At 36.9% G+C, this 19624-nt stretch overlaps 1 protein-coding gene across 10 annotated transcripts in view; it reads left to right on the top strand.

The window, feature by feature from the left end:
* The window catches only part of RALYL (RALY RNA binding protein like), a 402380-nt gene that overhangs the window by 29297 nt on the left and 353459 nt on the right, over window positions 1–19624 (top strand). Inside the window, exon 3 of one of the 10 annotated variants that reach the window (XM_069779583.1) lies at window positions 481–572. The exons of the other annotated variants lie outside the window; for them this stretch is intronic. The gene's annotated coding sequence lies outside the window, so the exon portion shown is untranslated. The remainder of the gene's footprint in view (window positions 1–480; window positions 573–19624) is intronic. 10 annotated transcript variants of the gene reach the window in all.

The following is a 19624-nucleotide window of genomic DNA, read 5'->3' on the forward strand; positions in this document are numbered from 1 at the left end:
CTCCGATTACCTTTTGAAAGAAGCAGCCCTTTATCCACTATCTCAATAGGAAAGTTAGTCTTCTAAGCTTAAAAGATCAAAATCTTCATAACGTGACTCCTCTCTACTCTGCAAGTAACCCTCTGGAGCTGGATGCGTGTGTACATGCATGTGCACACTCACATGCGCACACACACGTGATCATGACCTGTGAGGGCAATTCCTGCATGTTTAGAGGTCTCTCCAAATGCAATGGATGACAAGACATTACACCTTAGACTATATATTTATATACAATGATTGTCTATGCTTGCTGTCATGAGGCAACAAGATTATTTGGAGTGTCATATGAGTATTATGGGACTATATTCGATGGGGTAATCTCTCTCCTATGAATTGCATGAAGTCATTTAGTTATGCTTGTTCTATACACATAATTTGTCTTTGGTGCCCTTGAAATAATGAAAAAGGAATTCACGACACCTGTATTTTATTTTCCAGTTGTGTGCAGGGTGCATCCTTGGACAAGTCACTTAGATGCAGATCCTGAAAGGTTTTCAAGGCTCCAATTAATTCCAAAGGCAACTTTAAAGGTTTGGGCTTTAATTTTTCTAGCCTTTGATTCCCTTAGCTATAAGATGAAAATGTTACTAAGAACATATCTCTGCAGCCCCTTGGAGACTCTTGGATGAAAGTTCCTGAAATGTGTAAACCAATTTTTTAAATTTTTTTCTTATTGGCCACTAAAGGGAATTTTGCAGGGAATATAATCATTTGGAACTACAGGGGTTTGCAATGTTTATCAGAATCAAGAAATTTGCCCTACATATTTATGTAACTATTATGAAATAGAAGCGCCATACATAAATAATGCATGAAAATATTTAAAGTACATTTTCTCTACTGTTTTTTTTTATTATTTTACCTGATTGGATGGGCAGAACTGTTGAAGCTCTGTTGAGAAACTATGTCAGTCTCCCAGGAATGGTGCTTCTTGGTAAAAGATAACTATAGAAAATTGTTTTAACATTAGGGATTCACCTGATTCTAGTTCAGCGCTCAGAGGTGGAACCAGCAATCTTGTTTGCTAAAGACAATTCACAGAAGTATGTTACAGGTACCAAACTGTAAAATTGTCTGAGTCGGAGAAGAGTAATAGGTCAAACAGAAGCTATAAGCCCAAATAGTCAAGAAAGAGAAGGCTCTGCATCACCATTTCCAGAATGATCACTGTGATTTTGATTTGGGGTATAAGAATGCACAGAAATCAGCTGAAGCTTTCTGTTTAGCAACACAGAAATGTGAAGGAACCGGTCTATGCTCTTCAGTGGCAGCCAGGTAGATGGCAGGTCCTTTGCAGCTGTAATACACTGACCCAGAGGAACTGGAGTGGGGGACTGTGTCTGGAGCAGTGTGCGCTACCCTGGGTGCTCCTGCTGCTGACCGGTTGCACAAGTCCCTGCTGTGGAAGAGATTTATTTTTCCCATCTCACTATCTTTCTTGCAACAGGTTAGCCCTGTGCATCCTGTTTACATGGCTGTTTTTGTGCTGTGCTCACCAGAAGACCGAGTCAAATTTAAACTGGAAAGAGCCTATAGGTAGCTAGTTCATCAAGTCTTATTTTAAATATTCAGGTCTCTGTTTTCATTTCAAAGCCTTTCTTGTGGCATGTTCAATAGCTCTTCTGAGATAACCAGGCTTTCTCAAGTTTGAATTTCAGTTCAGCTTAGATAAAAATTCTTGTCCAAGAAATGCTGAAACTGGGATGAATCCCACCTGGCTCAGAAACAGTGCACAACATAGGGTTGAGCATTGGGACTGCAAAAAGTCATGATGCAAATAAGCTATATTATATTCACCCAATGAATAGAGAACTTCTCAGCTGTGCTCTGTCACATATTAACAATACATTAGAGGTACATATATATAAAAGGATGTGGGGAAATACTTGTGTCAGAGATAAATAATCTTCAGATCAAATGAAAGTGTTTACATCAGTAGAAGGAACTTCGCAGAGTTTCAGCTCAAATTATAATGGTTAAATATAGAGGATAACAAATATTGTATATGTTTATAGAAGAAGCATAGTAGTATATAATAGTTGATATACTTCAGCTGAGCTGTCTAAAAATGCTTTACAAAATGTTATCACTGGGAATGAAACTCAGACCTTTCGTATGAGGCAGTGTCAATCTTATGTTGGTTAGTGGATACATTGAAATTTGTGTGAGAATTATGGACTAAATATGATCTTTAGAAGGAGAAAGACCTTATTCAGTATAGCAGGAAAGAGGCTTCATCTCTGCTGAAAGAGGTGGAAAATCTTGGTACCTCACCAGATTAAACTCTGAGTGTTCAAAATAACTCAAGGCTCCAGATTGACAAGATAGTCTTTTAAAACATTCATTTTAATGTAGGAGTTTAAAAAATTGAATTCTGGAAAAATTAAAATCTTTTAAATAAAATAAGAGAGCTGGGATTTAAAAAAAGAAAGTTGAGATTTTTTTCACAGTTCAGATTAATTTAGGATCTGGCTAATAAAGACACCCCCCCCCCCCCAACCTCAACATTTTTGTGACATTTTGAACAGTTTGGTGCTTTTCGTCTTTATGTTTCCTGGTTTAGTTCTGTATTCCTGTTTGTAAAATTATTTGCATCATGGTAGGCTTTTATACAAAAAAGGCTTATAAAATCCAGTTAGAGTAGTGTGGGTTTAAGGAAATCTAAAGGAAGACCAACAAGAACATTTCTACTGAACGTCTAGGAATAATTTGCAGTAATGCAGTAAAATTCCACAAATGTAATTAAGGGCTAAATAGGAAGGTGCTGAAGTAAATTTACTCCTGAATTTAATGCTGAGAAAGCAATATTCAAGAGAATGCAAAGAATGACCTTTTCAGCTCATTATTACAAATATATCTTTGGACCTAACATTATTGGTTATAATTCTAACTCAGCTGATTAGTGTAATTGCATTACCTTCAAAACATTACTGGCTAACAGAAGTGAGATTCTTTGTATTCTGCTTCTTCCATTCCAGACTTGGTGTTTCCTATTGCTCTCCAAAGGGTTAAGCTCAGAAGGAATGATAAAGTAGCCACACGTCCTGGGAGATTTCTGTTTCTTTCCCTTTCCCTCTTGCACAGATGGATTGAGAGACAGAGCTGCTCTTGAGGCAGGTTTCTCAGGCAGACATGAAACCAGAGCAGATGCTAGCAGACCAGGCAGTGATGTATATACTTCACTTTCTTTTTTTCCTTTCTGTTAAATACATTTGTTATCCTGAAACAGGTCTTTGTCCTCAGATGACAATTAATACATTTTATTTAGAAAGCTGAGCCGTCATCAGCTTTAAAGATGCACAGTGGGTAGGGTGAGTTTAACTCACAGTCTATATACCTCATTAACTTTAAACTTCATTAATTTTCTATAGCCAGAAAAATAAAATAGAAAACCCTTTTAAAATGGAAATATCACAATTTGCCAGTGATTTTTGTGGAAGAATGAAATGAAAAGAATTAAATAAAATGCTTATAGGAGTGCTTATGAGACTTATATTCAGGAAGAAATCAAAGCTAAGGATAATATTTGATGCAAAGAAAATGAGACAAAGTAGTATGTTTTGCTACTTAAAGCCAGCCCTCAATTCACTTAATAAAAAACAGAATAAACTGGTTGCTGTCAAAGAAGGTTCATACAACTCCTTTGAAAATGGCATTGAAAAATTGTCACTTGGACAAACTCTGAAAGCACAATATCCTATCTGCTGTAGCATACACCTGTACTCCATTTTCTCTACCAAAGCCAAAAAGAGGCCTGAATATCACGAATCCCATTTCTGGTAGCTAAAGAGATTTGGTGAAGGTGCAGAACCAATTTCATCCAAAGGATACCATAGTCGTTGATCTAAAGAAAACATTCTCCAAACACCTTGCAAGCCTTATAATTTCCCAGTTTGTGTTTGGGAAATGCTGTCTTGAATATAAAAATATAAGCTTTCACAAACAACCTCTCTTTAAAAAATCTACTTAAATTTTCATCAATAATATCCTGTTCTAATTTTTTTTTTAAGTGTTTTCCCTGGGCACTCCTTGTTTTAGATGAACAATCAAAAGAGCCAGCACACATTTTTAGCTTCATCCCTGTTTCTTTTTCATTCTAGCCAAGTTCATCTGTATGCCACAGAACTGTTGAACAAAGAAGCATCACTTTCAAATATTCACAAGGGAAGGAAATTATGTTTCCCTCGTGTGGGCTTCTTTTTGGTTTTGTTTTGGGGTTTTTTGATGTTGCAGTTTGCTGTACAGCTATAATCTCTCCTGCTTTGTAGGGTGTGTGTAATAAATGGGGTTTGAAATTCCTTAAACACTTTAGCTCCGCTTCAGCTATTAATCTCAGCAGCCATTTATTGGTTTGTACGCTACAAAGCAATGGAGATTATCCTTTAATTAATTCCATTGAGGGGTTCAGCTGCCACCACCAACCACAATATGGTTTCATAAATTAATCTTGTAGGGGATATATAATGCAATTTATTATAACATTTATATTAAAATGCAAGTAATAATACTAGAAATCCTGTGTAACAAAAGGGTATATATGTATATACATGTGTATCTCCCAAATGCAGTAATTAAAAGAACAATTGCATAGTCCATTTTCATATTTTCATTTTATTTAACTGTTTTAAGTATTTTCCAGTATCCATCAGAAAGTTAAAAGATAATGTTTTCTTGACTCCTACATAGGTAGCTGTCTTAAAAACTATGAAATGACATCTTACATCTAGATGTAAGAAAACTATATAATTCGTCTTTAGAGCTCTGCTTGAGATCTAACTTTCTCACTAACTTGTTTGTACTATTGTAGCTTAATCAGTTATAATAATGCATATTTGTACACATGAACATTTTTATGTTATGAGTACTTGAGGGAGAACATCAAGTACTGCCTAAAGTGTTGCCAAAATGTTTTGATCTCTGGAAGCTGAAAGTGCTTGGCATGGGCACGTTTTCTGTAACAGGGGACTGATTATGTTAAAAAAATATGCTAATTAGGGTGTTTTCTCTAGCATGACAGTAAGCTGAGCTTAGCTGTTACTTTGAAAAAGACAACCAGTATGGCCTGGTTCAAAAATAATTTGTGTGCTAGCAGTGTTGGTGTAAACAGAAAAAAATTTGACTGTCAGGACAATGCTGTGCAAATTTGCTTTCTTTGAAGTCATTAAATATTAAGATTTCAGTCCTACCTAACTTCTAATGGACGTAGCAGAAACAAGTAGGGAGGTAAGATAGTTCTTCTTCGCTCACCCAGACTATAGTCAGAAGCTAGGCAGACCTCAGGAGTTCCAGATCACTTCAAACTGGCAAAATAAGGTATTGCTATCAGTGGTGCTCCTTTCCTGAGTACTGCTTTCAGGATTTCTTGCAGATTGGCAACCTTATCTGTGCGAAGAAATTAACCAGAGTGCATGTTCTCCCTAAAAATCTTCATATAGCATTATTAATTAAGTTAATTAGTTAAGTAGAATCCTCAAGACAATCTGCAGAAATAGCTTTATTAAGCCCCTGAGCATTGTAAGATATTGCAAAGCCTTTTTGTGGATTTGGTGTAAATCCTAATATTTCACTCATCTGGGCAGAGAAATGCAGAGCTTAAAATGGAGAAGTTTTCTGTACTAATTATAACTTTTTTGGTTATAGTAATCAGAAGTGCTGAGTTATTTTTCGTCTTAATAGATAGACATTTCTGTGATTAACTAATTAATAATTTGAGGGATGAGTCCAATATATAAGTTGTTTTCTGGTAGTGTAGGTCCAGTGTATTGATCAAGTTTTGCAAGGACAGAAGTAGAACTCTGGGTTTGCTGAACTATTATTGAATGTGTTGCTTTGAGAATTTGCAGTGTATAACAATAGAAATTACAACTACTTAGTGCCACATAGAAGCTGATGGAAAACACCGTATGGCTTAGAAGCTTAAATCGTCACACAGGGTTGGTGTAAAAGCAGACTCATGCCAGCTATCCAGGCTCTGATGTTTCAGACATGCAGACGTATTTGCGTTGTGACGAATGTTGCACAATGGCAGCAAAATCATGTTCTCAGTGAAAGCAGCCCTGGGAAGGCACGTATGTACCTAAGTAGCTAACAACAGAGACAAGATGCTGCCAGGACATACTGTTTAAATGCGATCCACATAGCCAGAGCTACCATTCACATCTGCTCAGGAGCTGATACTACAGTCCACGGGCTGCAGTCACCATCCAGGCTGAATGTGTTCACTCTGCAGGAGACCCAGGGCATGAGGTTGTTCCCAGGAGCAGATCCATGGTTCCACTCCTTCTTCTGGTGGTTGCCATAATTCACTCCAGAAAACCAGCATGTATGGTGGAAATGTACCCACCAGGACCTGCTTGGTACTCATAGATGAAATGACCATCTTAATTTCATAATAGACAAAATACAGTTTGTAATCTGTGTGTTTATAAATGGGTCTTATTTGTTTGTTGCTTTTTTTGATTTCTTCAGTTTTTCCTGTGTCATTGGTTCCTCTTAGATCTCCCAGTTCATGCAAAGCAGCAAGGCTCTGCAATATATATTGTAGAAAAATGGTAACAACTACTTTAGAAATTGAAAACTACTCTCAAAGCATCGATTTTGTGATCATATTTCCATAATTTCTGTTTTATTATTTTGCAATAGCAGTTGTCATTTTTTGACTCGGATTGCTTATATATTTTCAGTTAACATAATATGGTGATATGTTGAACTGAAAAATAGTGGATCTACTGATAAATCTGACTTTCATCAGATTTGTATTGAGCCTATTATGCTAATATGTGGAGCAGGTCAGAAGTATTGCAAGATTATCTTCATGACTGACAGTAGCTGTGAAGTCTTAATAATACTATATATATATATATATATATGTAGTTTACCATCTGCACTGACTAATAATACTAATTCATCTGATAACTGGATGAGAAGCAACACCATTTCATTGAATAAGAGAAATTGAAAGCATGGTTCAAAGCCTCCTCAGTCAAATTGTCCAGGAAGAGACACGATACACCCAATTTATTAATGCTGGGTTTGATACTGTATTTAATTATTTAATAGAAAAACTTTGACAGTTTAATTATAGTCTATAGTTAGACTTTAGTGAACCTGGGTTTTCTGGATTCTAGCCAATAAAAATGATTTAATATTTGCTTGTCTTATTTTTATCTATATAAATTGGTATATCTGAACAAAAGGATATCCTTTTAAAAACAAAAGTTAATGCCTTACAGGTTCATATCTTTACCTGTGGTGGACTCTTTAGTAGCTTGTTATCATTCTCATGTTATAATATTGAATGATTAATCAAATGAAAAAGCTGATTGCTACATGCAAATCGCCATATGTCAATAATGATCTATTTAAATCTTTAAAACAAGGTATAAGTCATGGATAGGGCCATGAAATAGCTCTCCGATACACATTAAGTTTTAATTTAGGAGCTTAAAAGGAAAAGAAACCTTTTTTTGAGAACTGCTCAGGAATAAATTATGATAACTAGGAACATTGTTACTGTTTGTATATCCTTTTAGGTAGGCTCTTCACATGCAGTAGTGGGAGGGTGCATGTTCCATTTTGGCTGTGGGTCTCTGCCTGCCTTGTTCTTTTTACATCTGTCTCTCTAATAGCTGGTGGCACAGAGCTAGCAGAAAGTGTCACTCATGTGACTGTTCTCCTACAGTTAAGCATGGGAGCACTGGAAAGAACCCAGGAGTCTTACTCAGCACATGATACCTTGCCTTTCATATCCCATTGGCTACATTGACTCAGTGAAGCACTTGGGACTGCATGCAATGGCTTCCCCCTCCTCATTTAATGCATATGAGCAGTAGCGTTGGGAATCTGGGTTGAGATGCCAGAACAATTAATCTAACCCACCACACAATTGGAAAAGGGAATTTATATCGTCCCACAGAAGACAACAGTGTTACATTGTGTCTTTCTGAATATGAAGCTTATAGAAACAGAAGCCTTGAAAATCAGGGATGTGGAGCTAGGGTGCACACCAAGCTACAATGCCCTAACCTTCATCCCTGAAATGGGTACTAAGCAACTGGAGCGGGCAGCTCTAACCATGTTGATATGAAGAGGTGAGGATACAGGTGCCACAAGTGCATGTGGCATGAGGCACTATGAGCAGAGTTAAGGTTGATCATCAGCTCCATCATTTGTGTTTTTCAAAAGTTTTGGTTTGGCTGGTGTTTTAAATGTGTACAATTTTCCACTAATCAGTGTAATGTCACATTCATGAACAATCATTTATGAAACTATATTTATCAGTTAAGATTGCAGTTGAGGCATACATCTGATTAGCTAAAAGCAGAGATGTTATGTGACTCTTAAATGCTTTTTCCCTTTCTTAATTCATCTTCCAGCAAAGTGTTTGTATGAGCAGTCTATGACAGACCAGAAAGAAAAATCACAGAAATATCTTAAGTGTTAAGACGTGGTGTTTACCACCAAGCTAAGATGTATGGGTCTCCTTATGCTTTTTTTGTGACATCCTTTGACTGTCCTGTCACTATTTCCCCTTCATCTTCTCTCATTCTTGTCCAGTTAGACCATTATGCCTTAAGAACCCAGCAGCAAATAAAAGTCCTGCTTCCTTGTTCTTTCATTCCTTTTGCCTCATCTTACACCACAGGCAACAGATCCAGCATAGTAACTCATTCCCCTTTTTAAATTTTGCTCTGCTGCCCCCCCCCCCCCAAAAAAAAAGCAAAATTCTCAGTAAAAGCACGTGCTGTGGAGTAACTATAGAAGTTAAAAAAAAATTAAGAAATGTTTTAGTATTATCAGAGTTATGGCTTGAACTTTATGCCTGTGGAAAAATATAGATGAATGTGTCAATAATAAGATAATTTGGAAAAGCTAGATATCACATTAAGATGACTACAAACTGAGAACCTCAACTGTACAGAGTACTTCTTGAAGCACAGCATATTACAGGACAACCCGAGTAAACATGGACTTCAGAGTATAGAAGTGCCTAGCTTTAAGCCCAGAGGAAAACTCTGAAGTCTTTTTTTATACTGTACTATTCAAGAATTGCTTTTTAGATAAGCCTTGGGTTGGGGTGAAGTAAATTCTTCCTGGAAGTGGTTCCCTTTCTTCAGGAGGCAATAAGTGGTAAGTTTTGATATCAGTCCTGTTACTATATCCACCTGTAGGGTTTCCAATACAGGATGTAGAGTTTTCTCTGAGTAGGGCATATGCAGCCCTGCAGTCAAAATGTGGGGATGGGAGAGCAGCCTGACCAGCCCTGGAAGCATGATAAGCTTAACATCTAGGATATCTGACCTTTGTAATGCAATGGGAATGGTCTCTGTGTTGGACCGGGCGAGGAAGTCCTGGTGCAGGGCAACATTGAGGAGGGATGTTTATTCACTGCATTTTTTCTGGTCTAAAAGCCGATACACAAAATGCAATCAATAAAAGTGCTGTTTAATTATGCCTGACAGGAGCACCACAAGGAAGGCCTGAGTACAGCACAGTTGTACACAGGACTGATTGCCAGCATTACATCTGGGGACAAATGAGGAAATGGGGACTAATGAGACCTCCACTAATGCCTCCTCCTGCCACCTCCATTGGACTGCCCAGCTTCAATGGGAACAGAATGTTAATTAGACAACCGAGGAGGTGATTGTGCTCAAGGAATTTGAAGCATTTTATCACACATTTACTACATCATATACTGAATTCCTCAGCGTCATGGAAGATCAAGGGATATGAGAGCATGATGGACAGACAAAGTAATCAAAAAGCAAGGTGTTATTGTGGTATGGACAAATTGGACAATAAACATAAGATTAAAGCATAGATTTCATAGAGAATAGGGCTAACTACAGAAAGTTCTTTGTTTTCACAAAGGCTTATGTTTTCAAACAGGGTAATTATTGAAGTTCTGTTGAAATTAGGGTAATTATGTTGATTTACACAAGCACGAAATCTGACCTAAATAGGAAAACAGGAAAAGAAAAGCATTTCCTCCCCTCTCCTCCAATACCTAATCTTCCTTTAAATGTGAAAGGGTCCTCATGCAAAATGAAAGCAGATTTGTATTAAATAGTGAGAACATCTGAAAAAAATAGACTGTTCCAGGGATTTGTAATAATGATTTCTCCTGACTATTGCACTCTCTTAGATAAAATAGAAGAAAATTTCTACCTGCAAACAGCAGATTCAGTAGCTCTCCAGAGGTTTAATCTTTCACAGATAGCAAGAAAAAGCCCGGAGCTCTGCAGAATATAAGTTTCTGATGGAATGATGTTGTTCTGTTTTGTGAACTACACCATTTATCTTTATTTCTTTGTAGGTGATGCTTTCTGTGAATACTTCTGAACTGGGCCACGATAAGAGTAAAAGCAGATGCAGGAAGTCTGTATGATATAAATAATGATTCTGCTTGACAAAATACTTTTGACATTTTTAGAGGGATACTGTTGAGCAATTTGCTCTGGTTTGTTGCTCTCCCATGAAAGAGCTAATTTAGTCCAGTTAAAAGGCAGCTTTCTCATTGGCTCTGAAAAAAATTAGTACTTCGTATGCAGTCCATATCCACAGCTTCCTTGGGAGCTAGCTTTATTAACCAAATGCTAGCCCACTCCTTTTCTGGCATGGCGAAGTCCTAGTGGATTTTTTGTCTAGCACCTATGTCTCCTCCTATAGAAACACACACTAAATCCACTTGTGCAGAGTTAATAAGCCAGAGGTATAAAAATCTGCATGTCAAACACCGGCAATAATAGCAATGATTACATTTATTCTTGCTGTTGAGTTTATCTGCCATGTTTTAGGAGGTCACTACAGGAAAAAAACAATGAAACAAACAAACAAAAAAAAAATGCCAGCTGATCTAAGGGAGGAAACTAAGGAAGTTTACGCATCAACTTTTTCAGCTAAGCTGCTAAGGGGGAACTTGTCAACGGGGACATTAGAGAGTGAGCTGACAATGTGAGCTGCACTCCAGCATCCCTGGGAGAGTTCCCAAGGCCATCACTGAGATTAGCTTTGCAAACCTCATGCCTATGAATTCACTTCTGTTCCTTCTGAGGATTCCATGTGCCATCCTCAGGGCTCAGCAACATGGGGTGCTATTGATACAATATTGGAGGGCTCATCACATCACCAGCCACTAGTGTTTCAAGCAGGTACCATGTATTCTCAGCCATACTTGAGACCACATGTTAAGAGTTATCTAGGATATGGAAAACTAATTAACTCTCTTTCCATCAACCACCTGCATTCTCAAAGAAGATGAATCAAGAGCAGGGCCTGGCGTCTCTATTACACACAGGAATAGGGAAAATAAAGTATATAGAATTTAGCACGGCACAGTGCAGGTCTGCAAGAAGAGCTTTTAGCTGATAGAAATTATAACTATCAATAACAGTCAATCCCCCAAATATTGTGTTTTGTCTTTTGTCCTCCTCTCTTCTTTAAATAAACCTTTTCTTTTAACAATTAATCTATTTTTTGTTTTGGTTTGAGTGGTATATTTCCCTTGATTTTCTTCAGAATACAGTAATTCTGTCCTCTGCCAATATATCTGTGAGACTTAGTCTACTTGCCATCCTTCGTTCTTATACTCTGATTATCAGGTTTCATTGATATTTTGTTAATAAACTACATTCATGCTCTCCGAGCATCCAGTCTTGCTATCTAATAAGGTCACAGACCTTATATAATAAAAAGACCGTTAGCTGAGGTGATTATTTTGAGAGATTTTGCCTCACTGACTTTGCAGTTGAGATAGCCTAAAGCCTATCCATTAAAATGGATTTTTTACCTCCATTATTAAGGCAGCTGAGTGCCATATCTTTAATATTTTGTGGGTGAGAAAATAAAGTGGGGGATGATATTTGCATGTATCCTAGCCATTTCAGGTATACTTCTGAAAAAAAAGGATATCTTTACGGGTGTTGTGAAAAAGGCTATGCAAACTGATGAAAAGGAATTTATTTGGGTTTTGTTTCCTTGCTTTTTTTGTAAATCTCATTTCCCTGGATTGGGTTGCATCTTTAGCTGATATTGGATATTCTATTTTCATTTATGATGCTAACTGAAAATTGTTTCATGTCTGAAGCCATCTTTCTGTAATAAATATATGTATTTGAATAGAACTTTGTTTTGTTTTCTTCAGCCAGGAAGTTTTCCTTAAACTGAAATTTGGCAACAAGCTTATTGGGCTTTTATTTTCCTTTGAAGATTTTCAGTTATTATGTTATTTAAACTGGCATACACTAAAAATACTGAAGTTTTCAATTTATTTGCAAAAAAGTGCATGGGTTACAAGTGTCTCTCAACACATCTGCTGTTTGGGAGATAGCACACAGAGGACAGGTTTTGCCAAATTGCTCTTGACTGTTGGATGAGTCTCCCAGAAGATTTAGCTATCATTTAATGTGCCTGTGATACAGATGCATGCCATTTAGTATCTAACAGTGCTAACAACTTACATAGGTTTCAGATATTAAGATTTCAGTTAAAGGATGATTGATTTTAATCAAGTGGCTGATCATATATAACGGAATTCATTTTAGATTTTGTTGTGAGGAAATACCTTCTTTTTCTTCCCTCAGTTTATTTGATAAACATGGTAGAAAAATTCCAAGATGTTAATAAGACTGTATTTGGCAATATGAGTGGAGATGGGGAAATACACTATAAATCACAAGTTTCAGTGGACTACAAGGGAGACTATGACATTCGAACCAAATATGGACAAGGAAAATGGTAGGTGAGGCAAACCATCTGTAAGTGAGCTCATTCGCCTTTGCTCTTGAGAATTTTCGGTACAGTCTTTGTTTCAGCTAAAAGGGACTTTATTATTTTAATTAGCTTATTGTCTTTGGCAGGGAACTGCTTTTGGAACAACACAGGAATAGGATGGGGATAAATATAAGGAAATAGCACCTCAGCATCACTGACTTAGCCCATCAGTAGAAATAATTGCTGGTGTTAGGTATGCTTGACAGAAAGCTTGCAGTAGCACTGCTATGTTAGTTATCAGCCTAGATCTATATTCATTACATCTCTAACATGACAAATAATTGCTTTAGAAAAAGAAAAGGCTGGATTATTTTTTTTTTAAATCACTTAAAAGCAAAGGAAGTATCAAGCAGGATAATTGCAAGAAAGATTTAAAATGAGCATAAAAAGACTGTGGCAAGATGCTATCATTTTACTGGTAATGCTTTACTTAAAAATGGAGAATAATTTTATTCTTTGTTATGTACTTAAAGAACTTTTTCTCTAATATATTAGACATATTACCTCTAATTATTAGCCTCATCTAGATATAGATTCTCTGCTGTGGGTCTTCCTGAGAAGCTCATGGAGAGCCATTTTGTACCTCAAATAAATCTAGTCTTTCCTATAGTGCAGTAGTCAAGGGTTTATCACGTGATGGAGCAGACTGTTTAAAACAGTCCCCCCTGTGTATCGACTGGAGCAATGCCTCTTCATTGGCCTATACGCGGACTTACAAAGAAAACACTGTAATTGCTCCTGGAAAGGTGAGCAAAGCCCATGGCAAGGCAGCAAGGCGGATGCTTCATTTTGTTCAGGACTAGGGACTGGTGCTGGGCTACAGTTGCTCACAAAGCAGAGCTTTCTGCTTGGATGCAGATGGGAGCAAATGACTGATGTGGTCTTCTGTGAGGTTTGCATTGGTCTTCTTGATGGGAAGGAGTAAGAAAAATGGTAGATATATTGCACTGTTAGGAAATAATTTTTAAACACACACTACTCTGCAGTTTTCTGGTATTTTTTCACCCTCAAGTTAGCGTATAATTCAATTCCAGGCATCATGACTTTTTGGTCAGTGGAAGAAAATATACTAAAAACACGTTTTGGAAAATGATTGCTCTCACTTATCCCCCTTTTCACTTTCCAGCACTTAATTTGATTTGTAATCCTTATTTAAAGAACAATAAAGATGAGAGTCTTTAGATATTGAAAAACTCATAGATTTGCAGTGAAAATCATTTCAGGAAGAAAGAAGCTATACAGCGGAGCTATTAAACTTATTGTCAGTAGGATTCAGCCTGTAAGACCTTCACATTCACATGAACAATGTTGGTAAGAGAGTAAAGAAAAAGCATTTTATACAGTGCCATGTTATGCACCTAACAGAATACTACAAGTGCTGGGAAGTTTATTGCAAGATTATATAATTAACCTTTTTGCTTCTAGTCTTCCTTCGTACTGCTTATGTGTCTGTGAATCACTAATAGTTTGTGGCAACAGTGTGTGTGGGGTGTGGTAGTTACACTGTATTTGAAAACAGAAAAAAAAAAATCTGATAAAATGTAGATGGCATTTTCAATACAAGTTGATCTTAATGCTGTCCCAGCCAAATGTAACTTTTTTTCAGTAGAATCCTGTAGAAGTATTACTAAGTATATAAGTATTATTAAAGTATTACTATACATTAAAAAGTGTCATTTTTCAAGCTGCAGTTACAGGTAGAAAATAATCTTGACTATTACTTTTGATATTTTACCCTTCTAATCATTTTTAAATCCTTAAATATCATTAACTTTTCATGATGGGAGCTTTCCTACATAAGTACCCCAGCACTGTTCGAAAGATCATCTTTCTTCTTCTATGCTGTTCATTTACATTCATGGGGGTCTGATTCTAGTTTTATTTCTGTTTATCTTCACTGATTTCATTGATTTCACTACTCCCTCTACATGGAGAGTAAACAAGATTTACCAGGATACATAACAGCAGAATTAGACTCATAAAGTTAAAGCCTATATTTTAATATTTGTACAAATGAAGGTACTGTTCTTTTCCATGTCATTTTCATCCTCCTTACACTGTGGACTTCCTCGGTACTTTCTAAAACTTAACATATTAAATGTGACTTAATTTCTGATTATACCAACTCCTTCCCTTTTTCTCTTCCTTGATATATTCAACTTGGGCCAAACTGTAAAAGGTTTATTATACTCATGAAAATGCAGCAGAATTACCTCATTACACTAGAATTTATGTGCAAGAATTAAAAGAAACATTTGGAGGGCTATTTAAAATAGATATAAATATATCTGCCATGATTAAAGATAAGTAATTTAATTTAACAGAAACTGTTAAATAAACAGCATGTTGTAATAGGTGGTGGAGTTCTGATGCCAATACGTGAGGCTGCCAGAAGCTTTCAATCATAAGCCTCTGTTTTCAGTTGCTGATAGCTCTGCCAAATATAAACCATTGTGGCTCTAATAATCTATGCTGAATATATTCCTCAGATATGTTGTTAAAGTTTTGATTAAAATAAGCTCTTTCTTAAGAGAGCTTAAGAATACAAAATCTGTCCCCCTGGCATTGCCTCCTTCTGCCATCTAGGAAGGATGAAGGGGAGAAAGGAAATGGCCAGACAGGGCAGGAGCAAGAGGGACTGTGGTAAAGAAAGAAGCGAGGGGGGAGAATATGGACTGAGATGAAATAAACATTCCTGGGGAAGATACAAGAAATTGAATAGCAGCAGGTGGGAACAGTGACAGTTATGCTAAGGGGAAGAATGTGGGCTTCTGTGGGGTCAGAGAGAGAAGTGAAGGTGTGGGGCAGGAAGAGGCAAGACAGGAGTCGGCTGAGGAAACAGGAGTTTGGGAGCTACGGTGGGAAAGGAACTACATAGGAGGCCAGGGTAAGAGAAAGACTCACAGGGAACTTGTTACAGAAGTGTTTAAAAACCTCAGAATATACTTCTTTTTTTAAGATACAGAAATGAATTCCATCATTCATGAACATCAGCTTTCCCTTATTTGGAAGATAACAGAGAAATTTAAGTATGCCTTCATTCCCTGAAGCACAGGACCAGCTAAAGCTTAACAGTGTTACCAGTGTTGTCAGTGGTTCAAGTACTTGAAGAAACTTCAGCATGACTATCCTTGCTGAGGACCCAAAGGGGTCAGATTCTTTCAGCAGCTTTATATGGTTAATTATTTTGTAAAGCCTTATTATTACACTGCCTCTGAACTGTGCCAAAGCAACAGTAAGGCTGCACCCGAAGAACCCTGAAATTACAAAACACCTGAATAAAGGTTACTCAGGCAACCTGAATTATCACCCCAGGCATGTATTCATTTTGATCCAGTCTTTCACTCCACCACCACCACATGCCATTTTCCATTCACCTCTGGATCTTTACAGGGCAAAAGGCCTTCTCCTCTGCCCTTGTCACATCCTTCCTCAGGACTGGAACCACATGTCTGCTTACTGGTGGGCGGGATTAAAGACTTCCAACTGGTTTTCAGTAAACAGGTTTTCATAGCGAGCCTTTTTCTTGATCACATCTTAAGATCTGTGTGTGAAAACACAATTATATGCCTACCTTGTTGCTTAATGGGTTTTGGTAAATGTCATTGATCAAGTACAGCATTATGCCTTGTTTTCTGCCACAGAATTTTAAAAAAAAATGTATTACTTTTCACTCTAAGGCAGTAGCAGGTAAATTTAGTGATAAAAGATTCTGTATCTCTTTTACTATGTTACTGAGGTATTACAAAGAAGAAGAATTATATGCAACTGTATATGTAAAAGTAACACGACACAGATTATGAGCATTTCACTGACTTCATCAAAGGCATTAAAATTACCAAAGCACTGAAAACACATTACACTAACAAGTTTTGAATGCTGTTCTCTCTGGATGCTTTTTATTATTATTATTATTTTGGTCCTGTTGTTGGAGATCTAGGTCATCCATGACAATGTGAAATGATTGTTGTTGGTTATTTAGCTGCACCTGCTGGTCCATGTCTGTTGGTAAGAGCAGGATGAAGAACTGTGTAGTGGAAAGTGGGAGGTGTGTGACGATATGGGAAATGTTCCCCTAGACAGCTGTGTTTCTGCACAGAAAATCTTTGTGAAAAGCCTGCAGAGGTTTTGCCTGTTAGAGTACTTCTAGCTGAAGCAGTCCCAAGCCTTTTTTCTAGAAGGCATCAACTCACAGGCACTGGAATATCTCACTGAGTGCTCCATTGCACTTTGGTGGAAAAGATATTTTGCATAAAAATTCTTCTCCCGGTAACTTCAACCATTACAGTCTTAGCAGGGATTGTAATGTTGCCTGTTCCCAGCCATGGCAAGCATTTAATTGAAAACCATTCACTATATGATGTTAAAACCATCATCCTAGAATGCCACCCATTGTAGAAATAGGTGTCTTTGCCAAAAATCAAAGAAATCAACATTTTTAGCAAAATCAGCATACATATTACAGTCATCCACATTAACAAAATGAAGGTTATATTAATTCATAGTTAAGTAACCCTTTTAATAGCTTGTTAAATAGTAGAATTGGTGTGGCTGTGACAGTAAAAGAATACAAAAGTGACAATACTTCTTCCTACAAGCATCTTTAAATAGTTGCCTTCTGTCTTCTTGACATCAACTTGTGTCATTCCTACTTTTAATATGCATACAAAAATAGCATATTTTTCCTACCTCATTAGCACAACTGTATAAAACCCTGAAAATGAAAGAGATACTGGCATTTTTTTTATTTTTTTAATACTTGAACTCAGATGAAGGAAAAATATGTATAAATGTAATACATCTCTGCCTAGGCTCTCTCTGTTGCATATACTAAAATAACACGATCTCATATTAAATACCTTCAAACCAGAGCCAAATCAGAACTAATTCCCATTTATCATATTAGTAACTGAATTATTTTAACCTTTCATGGAAAAGCAGATTTTTTTGAATGGTAGTAGCTTCCAAATTCTTTCTGTTGCAATGTTTAACTCATTTGATTTTGCAGTTTCACTAAAATTATAAAGCAAGATGTATAATGTGTAAAGAATAAGGTTATGGATTGCCTGCAGAAATACCTAGAAAGAGACAGAAGTGTTAATGGAATTCTTTAATAGCTCAGGAAGACTATAAATTTATTAATACCTGCATATTTTAATTTTTTTTTAATCTTTGGTTTTAATGTTATTGCAAGTACAGGTGAGTTGCAGATATGCTAAAGAAAAAAGCCTTTCCCCCCTTAGTGTTGATCAGACAGAACAAGTGCCAGGTGTTGACTGAGCTCAAAAACAGCGCTACAGATCTCTCCACAACTAAGTCTGTAGTCACTACCCTCCATACAGTAGCTGCTTTTGAATTCTTCTTGCACCCACTGATCAGTAAGACAGTTTCCTTTCTCCATGAGAGGATGAAGTTCAGGTCATGCCTGCCCAAAGACAGCAGGCTTCTAGGCATACTGATGAATTTAATATAGTTTGGCCCATCATAAAGGCACAGCACAAGGCATTAATCCTGGAATGAGACAGACCCCTGAAGGTGTAGAACTAGGGAAAACCCTGAAACTTATCCTGAGGTTGTTAATGGACAAGATTGATCTAAATGGTATTTATACTGAAAGAATTCACAGGTCTCTGGCCCCAAAACCTTCCTTTTGCTTGTGAGCCTTAATGGCTGTATTCTTCGTCTTCACAAAATTGCATCTCACACACTGCAAGAGAAAGAAAAACCTGCTTTGCTGAGGTGAGATCCATTTAACAAAATGCTAGATGAAGAATTTGCAAGGCTGTTGTGGAGGTGAAGAGTGACTTTTGGAAGTGATAAAGAAATGACAAAAAGAACAGAAAAACTAGTCAAATGTTAAATAAGGTCCCCCATCTTATTTCTCTGGAAGAAAACTACCAATTCTAAAAGCTTCATGAATCATAGAGCTTAATAAATATTTGATAAAATATTTTTGGCTGGAAGGAGGATACCAGCTTTCATGAAGTGATCTGGAATTCCTGAAGACCTTTCATGATCATGTCAGATGCTGTTTTCCTGTAGTTCTTGGATAGACACATAGGCTGAGTTTCTGAAAAAAAACCCAACCCCTCCCTCTCATGGTCAACAGAAATTGTCTGTGCTGCCTTAGGGACTCCTTTTCTGCTGTCTGCTCAGGGCTAAGAAGGAAAATCACAGTGGATCAGGTAGGAGGGGAGAAAGAGTGAGCTGGGAAATGGACAGGAATAATCAGTAGGAACAGAAGGATAATTAACTAACATAATTATTTGTCATCACTTGGACAATTATATTTCTTGAAACTGTATTTCTTGAAGTAATTGGATAATTTATATTCAATAATTTATATCCAATTAGTAAGAATTGTGCATAAAATGAGAAAATTATTTTGGATGAGTGGAACCTGATTGTTTTGAAATATATATTCAAGAGATAGTTAACTGCTCTAAGAAAAATCAGCTGGAGTGGGATTTTCTGAAGATTTAGCAAGGAAGTTGGTCATAAAGATATATTCTCTATGTTTTCCCTAAATGCTTCCTGAAAAATAGCACAGAAATTACTGCATATAAAGAATGCTTCATGTTTCTTGGAAGTCACCATTCATTTTCCAAAGAAGTCAGTAGAGGAAACACAAATTGGAGTTAGATGTGAGAGGAAAAGAAGACAGTCAGGGCAGTAATAATATTATCCTCTCTTTTACAGAGCTGAGAATGAATGGAATGTCCATTTTAGCAAGCCAGGAAGAAACATGTGATTTTTTGTGCATTAAACTCTTCAAAGTCATATATAACTACTAGCAGAGGAGTTAAGG

The sequence above is a fragment of the Haliaeetus albicilla genome, chromosome 3 (genome assembly GCF_947461875.1).
Source record: "Haliaeetus albicilla chromosome 3, bHalAlb1.1, whole genome shotgun sequence".
NCBI lineage: Eukaryota > Metazoa > Chordata > Aves > Accipitriformes > Accipitridae > Haliaeetus > Haliaeetus albicilla.